Raw genomic sequence first — 18,276 nt, forward strand, 5'->3', positions numbered from 1 at the left:
TGGGCCACCTCCGAGCGGCGGGTTGGGGGCCAGTGGGAAAGTGTCAGCTGTCTAGGCTCTCAAATCCAGGTTCCATTATCCATCTCCCCTCCCAGACTTTTCTAGAGAAAGAGACAAAGCAGCCAAATGCTGTTTTCAAAGTTCGACAACTCTGAGTGAATCCTGTTTAAAAATAGATAAATAAATAAAAAGCTATGTAAACAACGTGGGAAGAAAAATTGGGGAAATTTACCGGAAAGGGTCTTTTCTGTTCCCCCAGAGGCTCAGCTTAAACACACACACATATATACACAGCCGGGCTGCAACTCCACCTCAGCCCTCCGCTGGGTGGGCAGTGGATGAACCTCCCCCGCCCCCTCGCCCCTGCCAGGTGCCCATCTGCTCCAAGACTTGGCAGGGGTTCAGGCTTAGATCCTCCTTCCTGCCCTGGATAATATTGTTAATTTTCTCAGATGTGATAATGTTACTGTGGTTATACAGAAGACTGTCCTTGTTTTAGCTGATGTGCACTAGGAATTTAAGGACAAATGTCAGGATGTCTGCTACCAGGACTTCCTTCCACATGGTTCAGCAAAATTTATACATAGATAACTATATAGAGAGAGGAAATAAAGCAAAAGTGGTCCGATACTGATAATGAGGGGATCTGAAGGTATACAGATGCCCACTCTACCCACCAGTCTTTCCACTTTTCTATAAGGAAAAGAGATGGGTTACAAACCAAAGAAAATGTAAAAATCACTCCACCTTAATCTGAGAATCCCTTCCCAGAGCCTTCTCAAAATTGGCCTCATTTCATAGATGGGGAAACTGAGGCTTGGTAAGACAGGTTAGTGTTCGGGGAGGTGGTAGGACCTGATACTCATTATGCAAATGCCCGATTTTATTTGACATTTTAGTAATGCTGACTTGGTGCCAGGCCTGTGCTGGGGACTTGAACTGGCCGCTGTCCCTACCATAAAATGTCTACTAAGTGGGAGAGACCAGGCCACAAAGAACCCAGAGGCAGGGTATAAGCTATGACTAGAGGTAATGATTCAGCCCTTGCACTGACTTCTGCTTCCTCTGTCCAGACATCTCTCTCCACCAACTCCTACTCCTGGCCAACTCCTATTCATCCTTCAAGACCCAATGCCGATAAAACCTTTCCTGAGCCTGAACCATAGTTTACTTTGCTTTTCTTGTTGGCATTCACACAATAGGTACTTGGTGACCATAGCAGAAGGAAGGAAAGAGTGTGAGGGGGATTGAAGGCAAGAATGGCCTCAGCTCTTCGAGGGGACAGAGACCCCCAAAGCCCTGTTTTGGGCAGCTTGGCTCCTCTGTAGGTCTGGAGATAGGCTATGTACCCCAATCAGCCTGTGGAGAGGCACTGGCTTCTCCTCTTTTGCCTGCCACTTCCCACACTGGGTACAGCTGTCCAAAAAGCTGCAGTACCCATCCAGTTACCAAGGCAACATCAGCCCATGGTGGGACGTCAGGGATGACAGGGGCAGAGCACTAATCCTGGAAAGTTGCCAAGCAACACAGCAGGTTGGTGACATCACAGGGGCCATGGCTTCTGGACAAATGGACAGGCCACTGTGGAAAGGGTCCACTCTCAAGATATACAGCTTACAGAGTCACTCACCCTCTACTACGCAATGGTTACTGCTGTACCCCTCAACTGGAGGTGGGCTTGAGTGGCAGGGACCAGGGGGTGCTGCTTTCCCCAGCAGCCCTGCCAGCTCCACCTTGCCCCTCTACAGGTGTGGACAGTGGATGTGACTGCCTCTTTCCTCAGCAGGGGACTGTGGGTCAGTCCCCGCTCTCCTGAGTCTCAAGTGCCTACTTTCAAATGCCATCTTCTGCAATGGCAGGGCATGGGTTCAGGCTTTGATCTTCCTACCCTGCCCTAGAAGTTACCACGTCTACCTGCTCCCTGGAAGAGGAACAAGGGGCTGAGCCATGACACCACCCTGGGCTCCTACCCCTCCTGTGGTGGGAGGGCAGTCTTTTGCCCTATATGAGCTGGAAGGGAGGCCAGCTTTGCTCTTGTTGAAATGGGGAGAGACTGGCTTCCTGAAAGAGTTGGCGGCGGGGTGGGGGTGGGGGTACGAATTGGGCAGACAGGCTGCTTAGGGCACCCTGGCCCAGGTCCATGCCTTTGGACCAGGGGTCTGAGGGGCATGGCAGGCCTGGGCTCCCCCCTCCCCTGTGCCTTCCTGCTGGCAGCACTGAGGCCTGGAGGAATGCTTTACTAGCTGCAGAGATGAAAGCCTTGTGTGAACAGGCAGCAGAATGGGCCCTTCACGTGGCCGACAAGCCAGAACGGAGGGCAACAGGCATTCAGACAGGGTGGCTGAAGCTACCCGCTCTCCACCTGCCCCTAGCTGGCCTCTTGCACCCCAGGATCTCTCTCTGGTTTGCTAGGCCAGGAGCTCTGAGCTGCTGCCAAGAGAAACCAAGTCACAGGCATGGAGGATATCAGAGAGAGAGCTGGGCAAGGGCTGAGGCACGCCTTCTCCCCAGGCCTCCCCTGATCCTCCCCTTCTCTGCCATTGGCCAGCTGGCCTCAGCAGCTCTGACAGCATTTTCTCTGATGAATAAAAATGGAGACAAATTAATTCTCCTTTCATCCACACGGTCAGCTTGACAGACAATACCTTGAAAGCCCACAGCTCAGGGAGGAGGAGTGGAAAGGAGTTCCTGGGGGGTTGGAGGATCGAGGACCAGTCACCCATGAATGCTCAGCCCCCAGTCCAATCCCACTCCCACCTATATCTATGTGGAACTTCGCAGACAGAATCTCCTCTTTTGGTTTATCTACCACTGTCCATCTCATCTCAAGCAACACCTCCTCAGGAAGCCCTCCCTGATTGCCTCAATCCACAGAATATGCTCACATTCTCCTCAGGGGACCATAGTCAGTACCACTCAGCAGGCAATCATGCAATGGTCACTGCTGCATCCCCCAACTGAAAGATGAGCTTGTGTAGTGGTGATCAGGGGTGCTGCTTTTCCCAGCAGTCCTGCCAGCTCCATCACTCCTGCAAGAACCCATAGGAAATGCTGAGAAGACAGAGCAATCACACCAGGCCATCACCCTGAAGATGGTGGCCACCAACATCTGCCCAGCTGCACATGACCACACTTTACACCCTCTTCCCCAGCCTACCTCCTCCCTCTGACCTGCAATTCCATACCACTCCAGTGAACAAGGTCCAGGATGCTGAGGTTCTGCTCACCGGGAGCAGCAGCCAGGAGGGGTTCCTACCAGTCCCTAAATGCCTGGGTCAAAGCTCCAGATGACCAGCCCCGAGACAGTGATAACTTGCGCAAGACATTTCTGTGGGGCCTGAGGAGCTGCAGAAAGCTGCTTATCGTAATTAGGCTCTGAGCACCTCTGATTTCCCCTTGGCTCCAAGCAGCTCATTGAGCATCGGTGGAATGATCTATTTGCAGGGTGGGTGGCCTCATCATCTCAGCCCTGTGACCCACTAGGTACCCCCATCCCACCCGTCCTGGGAGCCTGAGTTTGCCGAGTCTGGGGACCAGACTGCCATTCTTTTTCCTCACCTCTAAAAAGGTCTATGAACAGGGCAGGGGGCCTGGGTTCTGCAGCTGACTCACTGGGCAAGGTGTTAGTTTTTCCATCTGCATATTGGAGAACACAAATCTTGCCCAGCCCTGAACCTGGGCCTCCTGTACAGAATGGTCTGAGGTACACCAGGACTGTTACCCTACCCCAAATACCTCCATTCTTGGCAAAAGCTTTGCCTTTGCCAGACCTCTGGGAGGAAGTGTGTAAGAAATTCCAACAGTCATAGCAGCACTATTCACAATAGCCAAAACATGGAAACAACCTAAATGTCCATCTACAGATGAACGGATAAAGAAGATGTGGTACATATACACAATGGAATACTACTCAGCCATAAAAAAATGAAATAATGCCATTTGCAGCAACATGGATGCAACTAGAGATTATCATACTAAGTAAAGTAAGTCAGAAAGAGAAAGACAAATACCATATGATATCACTTATATGTGAACTCTGAAATAGGGTACAGGGACTTCCCTGGTGGTCCAGTGGTTGAGAATCCATTTTGCAATGCAGGGGACACCAGTTCGATCCCTAGTCGGGAAACTAAGACGCCACATGCTGCGGGGCAACTAAGCCCACGTGCCACAACTAGAGAGCCCATGCACTGCAACAAAGAGCCCATGCGCTGCAACTAAGACCTGACATAACCTATAAATAAGTAAATAAATAAATAAATTAGTGTTATAAAAAAATAAAATAGGGCACAAATGAACCTATCTACAAAACAGAAACAGACTCACAGACATAGAGAACAGACTTGTGGTTGCCAAAGGGGAGATGGGGAGGGAAGGACTAGGGAGTTTGGGATAAGCAGATGTAAACTATTATACATAGGATGGATAAACAACAAGGTCCTACTGTATAGCACAGGGAACTATATTCAATATTCTGTGATAAAACAATGGAAAAGAATATTTAAAGAAAAAATGTCTATATGTATATAACTGAGTCACTCTGCTGTACAGCAGAGATTGCCACAATACTGTAAATCAACTATACCTCAGTTTTTAAAAATTTTTTTAAAAAAATAGAAACTCTGACCGGTCAGCAAAAATAAGTTTGTTCAAGAGGAGTTCCTCATTATCAGAGAGGTGGGGCCACGGTTAGCGGCGATGGCCTGGGGGTGTTCAAACAGCCAGGGTGGCAGCTGGAGCTGGCAGTCTCCTCGGCAACCTGCTCCCACACTCCAGGTGGGCAAACTGAGGTGGCAAGAGGGGAGAGGGCCTCACCCAAGGTCACAGCAGAGTAGGATGGGAACCTGGGGCTGGCCTGCAGGGTGTAGGGAGACACTAGAAGGGGAAGACAACACAAAGACCAGTGACCACAGTCATCTCCTTCCCTCTCCAGGAGGGGGAGGAGCATCCTCCGGAGCTTCCCACTCCTCCTGTCCCCTTGTCCCTCCTCCATTCCACCATCCAGTTGCGGGGGAGGTGGTATCAGAGAGCCAGATACAGATCATTCCTAGGATCTCAGTGTCCCCACCTGAACTGGCTGTTGGATCACCAGGGACCCCCAGGCCATCCTTTCCTCATGGGGTGTCCCTGCCCATGTCCTCTTTCCCTGATACTCCTAACAAGCCACTCAAGAAATTGGCACTGGGCCCAGAAGACCCAAGATGGACAAAATATTGGAATCAAGCACATTCCTGCAACCCAGTGTGGCATTTGGGCTCGAACCAGCAATGGAGGTCATTTTGCTTCACCAAATTATCCTGACTTATATCCACCAAACAAGGAATGCATCTACATTTTGGAAGCTGCTCCACGTCAAAGAATAAAGTTGACCTTTGATGAACATTATTATATAGAACCATCATTTGAATGTCGGTTTGATCACCTGGGAGTTCAAGATGGGCCGTTTGGTGTCTCTCCACTTATAGATTGTTACTGTGGTGTGAAAAGCCCTCCATTAATTAGATCAACAGGGAGATTCATGTGGATTAAGTTTAGTTCTGATGAAGAACTTGAAGGACTGGGATTTTGAGCAAAATATTCGTTTATTCCAGATCCAGACTTTACTTACCTAGGAGGTATTTTAAATCCCATCCCAGATTGCCAGTTTGAGCTGTCAGGAGCTGACAGAATAGTGTGTTCTAGTCAGGTAGAACATGAGGAAAAAACAAAACCCAGCCAAGCAGCTGACTGCATATGGATGATTAAAGCTACTCCAAAAGCTAAGTTGACATGGAAAGTTGATCATGGGACTTCCCTGGTGGCACAGTGGTTAAGAATCTGTCTGCCAATGCTGGGTACATGCGTTCGAGCCCTGGTCTGGGAAGATCCCACATGCCGTAGAGCAACTAAACCCGTGCGCCACAACTACTGAAGCCCACGCGCCTTGAGCCCGTGCTCCACAACAAGAGAAGCCACAACAATGAGAAGCCCGCACACCACAAGGAAGAGTAGCCACCACTTGCCACAACTAGAGAAAGCCCACACGCAGCAACAAAGACCCAATGCAGCCAAAAATAAGTAAATAAATAAATACATTTTTTTAAAAAAAAAAGAACCTGGCACTGATAGGTCCCCTGCCCAGTTCCCCTGTACCCATGATGGGCCTCTGGGAAACGTCATCTCCACCTCTACACAGTGACTCTTAAGTGTGTAGGAGGCTTTCAGGTCTCCACATGGTCTAACAGAGGTGGCCCTGAGAGTGTGACCCAAGACAGCCCCCTTCCCTCTTCTCTCTCCAACTGTCTACCCTGACCCAGCTCTGGGGACATCCTGGCCTCAGATCTCCTTCCAAGCAGGAGGAAACTTACTCTTGGAGACCTTGAGGGCAGGAATGCTTGCTCCCGTTTTATAGGTGAGCAGACTGAGGTCCTGGAGTGGAGGTCTTGTCATGGACACACATGCTTCTGGTAAGGCAGATCTGGCTTGTCAGCTGGACCCTCTTCCCTTGACCAAGGCCGTCCATCCCTGCTACCCCTCCTGGTTGCACAGGCCCTCTTGAGTGGCCCTCAGAGCAGGCAGCTGGGTCTGAGGATGGGCAGAGAGTGCCTTGGGGAGGACGCCTGGGCTGGGGAGCAGGTGTGGTGTGGGGACAGCAGGTGTAGGATAATGGGGCCACCAGGGGAGGCCCAGGGAGCAGGTGCCACCGTCGGGGGTGAGGTTGTCATTTTTCACCCAGCTCTTGTGGGCCCCGAGCAGGAGGGGCATCTCTGTGAGCCCCTGGGCCACATTGGCTCATGCTCAGAGGTTGTCCAGATGCCTGAGCTCAGGCACACAGCCAAGCCCCTCCCCTGGGTCCCAGCAACCCACCAGGTTGCCATGACAACCAGCACTTTCATCCTTGTCCCTTTGTCTGGTCACGGTCCAGCTTTTGTGACCAAGCCATAATTCGGGGGTGGAGAGGAAGGGGCCTTGCCTTCAGACACACTCAGCTGGGGTAGAGTTGTGAAACCGAGGAGGCAGAGGGGACTGGAGGGCATGTTAAAGGAAACTGGAAAAGCTGGGTTTGCTGGCCATCAACCCCTGCAGCCTCCTCCCTTGGCTGCTGACCACACTCTCAGAGCTGAGCCTGCGGGCCTGGGAGTGACCAGGGCCCCAGGCTCTCCTGTTCCCTCCCTGTGCCTCATTTTCCCATCTATAAATGGACCACCCCTCTCCACTGATGCACCATGGCTGAACAATTTGATGACTTCCTTGTGTAACTGAGGAAACCAAGGTACGGAGCAAAGCTGGGCCTTGGCCTGGATCACGCCACTGAGAGCAAGAGGAAGAGCCAGGCCTACTGGGGATCCAGGACCTCAAGCCATTAGGCCCCCACGCCAAATGACAGATCAAGCCCCACAGTTGTCCCTTCTCCTGACACCCCCATGGGGAGGAGCCTAACCACCAGGATTGGACAGGGCTGGGAACAGGCTGTGGCCGCCCTGGCCCCACCAGCTGTGTAACCGTGAGCAAGCCCCTTCTCCTCCTGGAGCCCCAGTCTGTAAAATCAAGGGGAGTTGAGAGTAACGGAGAGCCCTCCCACCCACAGCTGGGGTGAGAATGAAGCAAGGCGCACTCTGCACAAAGCAGGCTCCATCCTGACCCCACAAACATCACACATCCTCCTCTCCCAGCACCACCTCGGCCTGCCCAGAGGACTTGGCATCCCCATGTGTCCACCCTGCCGCCCTGCTCCGGGCCTTTGCACCTGTGGTCCCTCTCCTGTGGCCCTCTCCCCACCTCACACAGGAATCTGGAAGTTCCAGGTCACCAAGAGTTGGAGAGCATGACCACTGCTTAAATCTACAGGAACCCCCCAGAGGCAAGTTCTGATGCTCAACAGGGAACCCCCGAGCAGAAGCAGAGCATGCTCCTGGGATGTGGACCTGGCTCCCGGGATGGGATGGCACAGAAGAAGAGGAGCAGGATGGCCTTAGAGACTAGGCTGTAGCACATTTTGTCCTTTCTTCCTGGGCTGGCTCCTCTGATCTTTGAGGGGAGCCAGGAGTTCCTGCAAGCCCCTGCCCCAGGCTTACCACCTCAGTCTCGTGGGAGGAGTCTGGACACCCCAACAATGATCAGCACAACCTTGAGGGTTTGGTGTGAGCTTCTGTAGGGTCTGCCACCTTCCATGGGATTCAGGGCTCTCTCTGCAGGCCCCTTAGGCTCAGGACAGACACCCACCACCAGGGCAGCCCCACAGACATGACAGGGTCTGGGGATGTGCCCCAGAGACACGTCCAGGCAGACAACTCAGTCAGGGTGGGTCTGCATCTCCCCTTCTCAGCCACCACTGGTCCCCCTGAATGAGACTTGAGGAGTGGAGGGCCACAGGGGAGGGTCTTGGGCTCTCCTGCAGTGCACTGAACACTGAGCAGAGAACCGATTCCAAACAGCAGGGCCCTGCCCCCACGTCTCAACACGGCCCAGCCATCTCAAGAAAATGTCACTTCCTCTTCCCGTGAACATCTTCCTCTGGGATTAGCTCTGCATCTGTGCTGGATGTACTGGGGCGGTAGCAGGGTCTGCTACCTGAGGCCATCAGGTGGGTGTTGGGGCCTGGGCTGAGGCTGCACCACTGGCAGCCCACGCCAGCAGGAGGACAATGTCCGCCTCTGCAGTTATTCATTATTGCTATGGGTTAGGAAGCTGTTACTGAGGAACTAGAATGTGTCATGAGGTTTATACATCATGTCATTTAATCCTCGCACCAGCCCTGGAAGATGGTGGCTATTATTGTTTCCCCTTTTACAGGTGAGGACACTGAAGCTCAGAAATGTTAAGCTTGGGAAAGGGGATCAGCAGGCCCACCTGAGGGGTGGGGGAGGGTAGGAGGGCATAGCTGAGGCCACTGTTAGGTAGAACACAGTGCCAGGAAGATCTGGGCTCAGGGTAAAACATTCTGTGCAATAGTATGAGCCAAGGGACTGGGCTACCCAGGTGGCAGGGAGCACCTGTCACAAGAGGCATGCAAGGAGAAGCTGGATGGGGTACCTGTTATTCAGGCATCAAGATGGAAACAGAGTCCCTGTCCAAAGCATGTGAGACCCTAAGGTGTCCATCCCAGCCTCACCCCAGTCCTGGAGGGTGCAGAGAAGGCAGCACCTCCCAGGTAGGGGTTGAAGGATGGAGGGGGACACACTGCCCAGACCATCCTCCTGTTGCCTCATCTCCAGGAGTGGCTTCCACTTTCCAAAGTATGCTTTAGTGAGAAGTTTCAGAGGACCAAGGACAAGGCACAGGTGGAAACACAAGACTGGGAGTGAGTACCCCAAATTTTGCATCCCAGGCATTTGACTTGCCTCATCCTAGTGCCAGTCCTGTGGGGACATTTCAGAGCTCAGTCCCACTCCCACGTCCCCTTCCTAGGGAACTGACAGCTCTTCCTTCCCCACCCCTCACACCAAGCCCCATCAGTTCTACTCCTAAACATCCCTCAAATCCCCTCTTCTCCAGATCCACAGCCATGGCCCTGGGCACCACCTCCCTGGCCTCCCAGCCAACAGTTACCAGTTCCTCCTACCCAGCAGCCCTTCTTAGACCCCTCCGTGGCCCCTCCCTCTCCCTACTTGGCACCTTGTGCTGCCCTCTGGCCAGAGAGAGGCCCTTTTAGTTCCTGGTAAAAATCAGGTGCCTGCCCACTTCTCACCTGGACCATATTCACTGCAGCTCAGGCATCTTTCCTCCCAGGTCTGGGTTAAGCACCCCTGTGCTCCTACAGCCATGACAAAACTGTGTAGCCATGGCCATTAATATGTCTGCCTCGGGAATTCCCTGGTCCAGTGGTTAGGACTCTGCACTTTCACCGCCAAGGGCCTGGGATCAATCCCACAAGCCATGCAGTGCAACCAAAAGAAAAAAGAAAAAATATATATACATATTTATGTGTGTGTCTGCCTCCTCAGAGAGACCAAAGGCACCATGCAGCAGGGTCCAACCTGTCTCACCCAGCCTTGCATTCCCAGCCCTGCTGCCTGGCACAGAGGAGATGCTCAGTGACCAAGAGCCAAATGGATGAATGAATGAGAGTGTGGCCAAGGCTGGGAGGGCTGTCCTATACAGGCAGGTCCCCGGGGTCAGCTAGGTGTAGAAGCCAGAGCAGGAAGTGGGCTCGGGGAGATGTCCAGGGCAGGAGACTGACTGAGACAGTAGGTCCTCAGCAGAGGCCCCAGATTTGTGTGCCCCCCCACTACCCTGAACTGCAAAGAGGGGGCATCTCTAACAGCTGCACATCTACCAGAAAGGGACAGGAATTGGTGCCTTATGCCAAAGGGAGAGGGTGATTTAGGTGGACTCCTAGAGGTCTCACCCACTGCCTCTGAGCCACATCTTCCCTTTCAGCAAAGCTATTTTACAGTCTTCCTGGGGACCACCATGGGTGTGAGGGAATCCAAAGGTCCAGCTGCGGTGCACCCACCCTGCTCAGCTGGAGGGGGGATGCCTGTTGGTGGCTTTGTACGGCCCCCAACCCCAACCCAGACCCCTGTGCAGAGAAAGAGCAAGTTTTAGAAGGCACAAGGTTTCCCTGGGCTTGGCTGACCTTGAAACTCTAGCTACTGCTCTCTGCGGGTGGTCCCAAGCCAGCCTTCTGCTGCCTCATACTCCTCTCAGCTCAGTGGCAGCCTCCTGGACTTCCTGGCGGGCTTCCAGGCCTCAGAGGAAGCCACCGCCTTTGCCACCACCACTACCGTTGCCACCACTGCGGCTGTGAAAATGCAATTACAGCAAACAGCCGCTGCCTCACTTGAGCCTCACCACCCACACCTGGAACTAATTAACTTAATTAGGCCTTAAAGAGCTACACTGGTCAGAAGACCTATTTTTACTTAATTATCCTCTAATGTGCTTGGCATGGAGGAGCCTGGGACCAGGAGGATGGCTTTGGTGGTGGCAGCCACCTCTTCTCCCTGCAGAAGGGACACCCAGGAGTCATGCCTGCAGGCCAGGAGTGAACCTCAAAGCTGAAAGTCGGAGAGTGGGGGTGAGCCAGGGGCCACAGGCCAGACCCGTGGGAACAGCACCCTTCTCCCAGCCCCATCATTCTGGCCACCCTGCCCACATCTTCAGCTGGGGCTGAAGCCACACCCGGGCCCCCCTAGCCCTAGCACATCACCCTGTTAGGATCTTCTGCATCGCACCTGCACCACACTATTCTCATTTTCCTGACTCCCACTAGAGTATAGGTTTCAGGAGGGTAAGGATTTCATCTTGGTCGCCACTGAATCTCCAGCCTAGAACAACATGTGCCTGGCACAAAGTAAGGACTTTTTGTTGAATGGATGTTAAGGGAATGCCTTGACCCTCCCACAAACAGCCAGAGTCCCCAGCCCCTTCCTCGAGCTCCCCAGAGCCCACCCAAACACTTCACACCTGAAGATGACATCCCCACATCCTACTCTGGCCTCCCAGCCTCTGCTCACACCGGTCCTACCATCTGAAGTACATCCTCTGTGAAGTGAAATCCTTGCCTGTCCCAGGCCCTGCAGGTGCCATGTCTCCTGACCAGTGAGGGAGAGGGTTGGGACCTCTACTTGTTTGAACTTGGCTCTTCCTGGCACTTCTCTCTGCCTACCCTTTGGAGGACACTCCTTGGGGCTGGGTCTGTCTGAACCCTAACCCTCATCTTTGCCTGCCCATCGCTCCCCATTTAACCCCAGTAACCAGGCCCAAGGTGGCTGGCTCATAGTCAGCGATTAGCAAACAAGTTGGCCTCACCTTGATCATATGTCTCCAGACCCAGAGAGGGGTTTGGATGAAAGCCAAGTCCAGCCAGTTGCGGGTATTGCCTATAAGAGGGGGCACCACTGAGTGGGGAGGTCTGGGATGGCCCCCAGAGCCCGCGTCTCCCAGACAGGATTCCCCAGTTCAGAAGGGCAGGGGGCCCAGTCTGGGGCAGTTGTAATTGCCAGTCAGAGCTGTCTCCCCAGGGGGCCTGACCCGCATGCAGGGCACAGGTGGGACAGAAAGAGGAGGGACAACTATGACAACATAATTTGGAAGGAGGAAAGAAAGATGCCACATTCCTTGGGTCCCACCTCCCTGGGCACTCTGGACAGTGTCAGGATGTCTGAAATCATAGGCTCTCCCTTCACACAGGGATACTGAGGCCTGAGAGAGAATCCACCCAGGTGACCCAGCCAGGCAGAAAGTAGAGCTGCTGGGACCTGATTTTGGCTCTAACAGCACCTGTTGGAGGCCCTGGACCCTCGGCTTGCCCATATTTACAATGGTGGCACTAATTCCCATCTTCCCTCACTTCCTTCCCCCCCCGCCCCCCCACCGCCCAGGAAAGCTGTGAGGCTCACTGAGGGGAAGGCTGTGGATGGTCTCAGGCAGGTCAGGGCCCCGCCTCCTGGCCTTGTGGAAGGAGGCAGGGGGTGGGGAGTGCAGAGGAGGCTGAGGGAGCAGGACTCTGGGGGCCCCCCAGTGATTCCCTGCCCCCTCCTAGGGGAAAGAGCCATGGGGCAGGAGACCTCCCTGAAGCTGAGGGGGAGCTGCCTGGGCTCGAGGAGTGTCTGGCCACGTTGGGCTGCCTCTTGGGTCAGCACTGCCACCATCAGATCTAACACCTTCCTTGCCCCAAGCCTCAGTTTACCACAAGTCCAATGAGGATAGCAGTAATCAATCCAGTCCTTCCAGTCTGTGGCCTCGAAGAGCCACCCTGAGGGGCCAATAGGCTAGTGGCTGGTGTGAGCAGCAAAATCCTGAAGAGATAAGAGACAGCCTGCTAATGGTAGCATTTCAGGCAGAAAACCTGGGGGCAGAGGGGCCTAGACTGCCCGGGCCCCCAATCTCAGCCAGACCAGCCTAGCCAGGGCCCTGGCTGTAGGGACGGCAGTGCCCATCTGTGATGGGAGAGGCTTGGTCAGGGATGCCATCAGCCCTGGAAACTGCCTTTCTGCTCCTGCCGACTCTTCTGTCCTCGCCTGTCAGCTGCTGACAGTCACCCCGCCCCATGCACACACCGGCCACTGCCTCCAAAGCAGAGGCAGCTGCTGCGGCCTCCATGCTGGAACCAAAACTGAATGAGCATTTTCACAATGTTGCCTCCCGCTGACAGCTCATAATTGCATGTTGAAGCCATGTGATGAAGCCCAACTTACACTAATTATGTCATTACCCTAATTAAGTAAATACTGTATGTGCTAATTGGCTGAAATCTCTTTGGGGGGGATGGGCAGGGGGAGAGGAAGCCCATGTCCCCTAGGCTTTCACATGGATAGGCTGGGGTTAATAAATTCAGGGTGGAGCGGGGGCATTCCTCCCTCAGTTTGGCAGGTCCTGCCGTCACCCAGGTGGGATTCAGGGAGGACCCTCGGCCGCTGCCCTGGACAGGCTTGCCCATGCTCCAGGGGAGAAAGCAGAAGGTGCTGGACAGGTGGTCAGAGATCCAGGCTGGAGGCCTGCCTTTGCCCTGACAGGCCAGTGGTCTTAAACAACCTTCTACCTCTCTCCAGTGGGTCCTCTTGCCCACCCCCCACCTCAGCCAGCCCAGAGCCTGTGGAATCTCAGACGTACGGGGCACAGTGGCATCAGAGGGACTCAATGTCCAGGAAGGACTAACCAAGTCACTGTCATCCACCTATATAGGACAATAGTTACATGCCCGGCCTGGGACAGCAGGAGAGAGAAAGGCTGATGACCGAGCAAAGCCCTAGGCTCTGGGGACAGCACCAGTGTGAGCCAGCAAAGGAATAAACAGAGCTGGCATGTGAGGTGGAAGACAGCCTGAGGAAGTCAGGAAGGCTTCCTGGAGGAGGAGGACCTCAACTGTGAGAGAGGACATCAGGGCCTCAGAGATCAGATCATCTTTCAAGGTGTTTTTTGTTGTTTTTTTTTTTAAATGCCTAACTTTTTAACCATAACCTTCAGGTTGGGGTTAGGAGAGAAGAGAGCAGCCATCTGGAGGACGGCCCCCAGATGGGACTCCAACCCATTTGGGGGTACAGAGGGACACAGAAGGAATGCCAACCCTTTGCCAGGGACAGCTGTGTCCAGAATGACCAGAGCCCTCATCCTGCCCTCTCTAAGCCTATCACCATGGACCAGCTGTCAAGCGAGGGCCCCCATCCCTGCCCTGTCTCTCATGAGGCTGTGGGGAGGGTCCCAAAGGCAAGAGTTTGAGGCCTCAGCACTGCAGCTGGGGCCTCCAAGAGCTGGGTCTTCTCAAACCCAACAGAGCCAGGCAGTGCCCAGTCTGGCGAGTGTGCCCAGGTGCCTCAGTGTGGGCATCCCTGTTCTCCCAGCTCCACCCCACTCGCCTGCTGCCACCTCCGTAGACATATGCTGCAGCTCCACACTCGGCAAACACCACATGCTCACTTTGGTGGGCAATGGCTCCCTGCCTCCCAGGCTGGAGGAAAGAAAAAACAAGAGGAACGTGGGGCCTAGCCCTGGACAGGCCCAACTCCCAAGGCAGCCTCGGCCAAGCCCCTCCAGCTCCCAGGCCTCATGCTCCCAATAGATGATATGCACTCATTCATTGCCTGTCTCGGGCCTCCATTCATTCTGCACAACATGGTCTAGGCTCCCTTACACTGGCTCCAGGAGACAGAAACAGATAAGAAACCATCCTTTTATCCATGACATCTGCAACTTACTCTCAAATGGCTCAGGAAAAAAATTACATATAACTATGCACACATACAGAGCAAATACATATATAGAGAGGGAAAGCAAGTGAGGAAAAATATTAACAATAGTCGACATGGCTAGAGGGTAAATGGGTGTCCTACACTATTCTTATTGACAATTCTTCTGTAAATTTGCATTTATTTAGAAGTAAATGTAAGGAAGGAAGGGAGGAATGGAGGGAGGGAGGAAGGAAGGGAGGGAGGGAGAGAGGGAGGGAGGGAGGAAGGAAGGGAGGAAGGGAGGGAGAGAGGGAGGAAGGGAGGAAGGGAGGGAGGGAGGAAGGGAGGGAGGGAGGGAGGGAGGTCCTTTCCTTTTATGGGATTCCAGGCTACGAGAGGAGGTAGCTGGAACAGTGGCAGCCGTGTTGATAAGGCCCTCCTTGGTGGGGCTGGGACAGCTTCCCTGAGGAGGTGGAGGGAGTTGGGCTAGGCAGAGTCTAAGGGCATCTAGCTCTTGCCCTTCCACGCAGGGTGGGATGGAGGCTGACTCCTCCTCTCCCTGTCACAGCTTTAGGCAAGCCCACAGCTCCCTCCCCTCTTCCTGCTCTCCAAAGCATGTTGGTGTGCTGGACTTTCTGTAAGGAGTCTCCAGTGGGATGAGAAGAGGAACTTCCCTTGGTCATAAGCTTAGGACGGCCTCCTGTGCCTCTGAGCATGGGAGGAGACTGGACCAGCCCGGGGTGCTGTGCCTGGGACTAGAGAGGGATAGGATGGCTCTGATCAAGACCACCCTACCTCCCCTGCCCCTCACAGCACGAACACAGACTTGTGCCCCAGCGGCCCAAGCCCAAGCGGAATTCCCTGGTGCCCTTGCCTGTCACAGCAGCACCTGGCAGCAGGAGGGAGCAGCAGGAAGTGGTTCATTATTCCATCCTTCATTAGGCAGCCCAAGAATTGTGGGATGTGCAGGAGGCCTCTGCTTTAGATGGGCCTGTTAAAGGGCTGCAGCTCTGGACCCGCCCCCTGCAGCCTCCTTCCCAACTCACCCCCTCCCTATCCCCTGCTTCCCCACTCCCTTCATTCTTCCCCATTGTGCCTACCATCCTCCCCACCTCCCTACCTCCCTAGGGGCCCCAAATGCTCTTCCCTAAAAGGGGACTTCCCCTACCCAGTTCTTAGTCCAGGCTTTGGACCCCATCAACCATCCCCTCCCCCAAAGACACAGTGACAGTGGCATCCCGATGTGTGGTCAGTCTCAGCAGAATGAAGGGGACCCCTGCCCGCTTTCACAGCCCATCCCCTCTCCCCTTGACCTCAGGCTGACACTTCAGAGCCTGGACCACCCCAGAGTGGACCTATCCTCCATTCAGGAGACTCTGTTCAGGACGCTCCAGACTGCGGCACCCAGAGGTCAGCAGGGGCCCGTTCCTCCATTTGGACACCTTTGTTCTTCTCCCGCCTTTGTCCCTGGTCCGTCCTCCTAGCCAGCCCACAGCCCAGAGCCTTACCCCTCGCCTGGCGGCTCGCCTCTCCCTCCCATTCCCCTTCGTGGCCTTTTGCCCACTCAAGTAGCAGAGCCTGGCATGGGATGGGGTGGGGCCTCTCTGCCCACCCTGCCCAGCCCCCAGCCCGCCGGCCCCCTGCAGCTCTCCTCTCCACCGCTCCCTCTCCTGCCCACGCCCCCCTCACTTGCCCCACGTCCCGCCCCTCTAACAACCTCCCCTCTCTAGGTCTGGCCCCCTCACCTCCTCCGCCCCCTCCCCATTTCCTCTTCCCTCTTTTCTTGGCCCTTCGGTCCCTGGAAGTCAGGCCTCCTCCCCTCCCCTCTTCTCTCTCATCCTCTCCCTTCTCTCTTCCCCCTCCAGTCTCCACTCCTTCGCCTGCTCACTCACCCTCTCCCTCTCCTGCTGCCCCCCTCTCTCTCCCCCACCTCTTTGTTTCAGCTGAGAACCGGCTCCTCGGGACAGTTCCCACACCGCAGTGCCTCTGGTGAGGAGACAGCGCCGCCGAGGTGAGCTGAGCGATCGGGCACCGGCAGGCGCGGGCAGCCGAGCTCTGGGGGCAGGTGGGTGGGGAGACGGGGCAGTACAGCCCGCCGCTTCTCCGCCCGGACCAGTGGGAGCAGCAGTCGGAGTGCCAGCTTCAGATTCCCCGGTGGTTAGCCGGAGCCAAGGACAGAGGGGCAGCCAGTTGGCCACGGGGGGCAAAGCTAGTCAGGAGCTGGCAGGCTCTGTCCCAGCCCTGGTGCCTGGCTTCTGTGGGTGGCCCTGGGCAGAGGGAGACCCTCAGGGGGTACCCGACTGGGTGGGCGGGGGTCTGGGCTGCCCAGAACAGCCATCCCTGAAGGTCTGAATATATGCCCAGTCTTATAGTCCAGAGCTCAGGACCCTGCCTCTGGCTGGGCTGTGGCTGCGAGGTTGCCGGGTGGCAGCAGCGGAGCTGTCCGTGGCGCTGTGACCCCTAGAAGTGTCCATTCCTGGGGGGCTGTGGTTGCTGGTCAGGTATGTACTGGACCACTCCCATTGCCCAGGTGGGGGGTGTGGGTGAAGGAGAGCTCTGCCCCATGCTACAGGCTGGCTGCTTTCACCCCAAGCTACTGACCACCAGACCCAGAGAGCCACATGGAGGAGGAGCACTTCTCCCTGCCCTATGGGTCTCTGACCAGCTCCCCCAAGATGGGGTCCCCAGGACAGCTTTACCCAGAGTTGCAATCAGCAGGGATTCAGGTCCAAGCTCACATGTTCCTGCGGTCAGCTTCCTGGGGTGAACTGAGCAGGACAGGGAGGAATGCCTTGATGGGGGTGGTGGGCAGCTGGGAGAGAACAGGGGGAAACGGAGCCCTGGCTCTTGAGTAAGGCTTAAGTGTGAGTACTGGACATGACCCAGGGCTACACAGTGATCCAGAGACCCTGATGCTGGGTAGGTGGGTGGGAGTGGATGGAAGGGGCAGGAGCCAGTGGCATGGACCCCACCCCCTTCTCAGCTGGAGCTGGGGATAGAGAGACAGGGCTGGATGGGGACAGAGGGTGCCTCTCACACTTCCCCAGAGAGGCGAGCAGGGAGGCTCTGCAGGCTGCCTGAGGAGGGGCAGGAAAGGCCAGGAGTATGAGGGAAAGGGTGGGGGGGATTCCCACTGGGGTGCATCTTGTGGGCAAGACCCTGGCTATCTGGCTAGGGCAGGGCCAGATCCTACAGCTCCTTGAACCCCCAGGAGCCAGCAGTAGACAAGATCATGGTGGGTAGTGATCCCATGAGGCAGAGCTGTGAGGGGCACTTTTCCCGCTAGGACTGGGTAGATGGGGCACTTGTTTCTGGTGGCCAACTCTCCCTGGACAGAGCCTCCTTATCTGAGCTGGCAACAGCCCCTCCCAGACAAAGCAACCTGTAGAGACAGGGGGCATCAGAGTTGGGGGCCCCGAGCCCACCCCACACAGCCTCTCCAGAACAGGGTAGCCTGAGCCAGGGAAGCAGGACAGCAAAGCTTCATGACTGGCCTTCTGGTTGCCTAGGGAAGGGTTGACCGTCAGTCATCCCTGTCTCAGGGAGAAAGGCCAACCCTCCCAGCCTAGGCAGAGCTCACCCCAGCTCTGTGGCCCTATCTCTCAAGCGACAGCCCACCTAGGCCACTGGCTTCCCCACCACTCAGGGAATGTCAGTTCCCCCCGCCCCTACTCAACCCCTGTCC

General features: G+C 55.2%; 1 pseudogene; it reads left to right on the forward strand.

Annotated features, from left to right (window-relative positions):
- Window positions 1–4,698: 4,698 nt before the first annotated feature.
- Window positions 4,699–16,606, forward strand: LOC131763748 (neuropilin and tolloid-like protein 2 pseudogene; annotated as a pseudogene).
- The last annotated feature ends 1,670 nt before the right edge of the window (window positions 16,607–18,276 follow it).

This window comes from Kogia breviceps, chromosome 10, assembly GCF_026419965.1.
Source record: "Kogia breviceps isolate mKogBre1 chromosome 10, mKogBre1 haplotype 1, whole genome shotgun sequence".
Taxonomy (NCBI): domain Eukaryota; kingdom Metazoa; phylum Chordata; class Mammalia; order Artiodactyla; family Physeteridae; genus Kogia; species Kogia breviceps.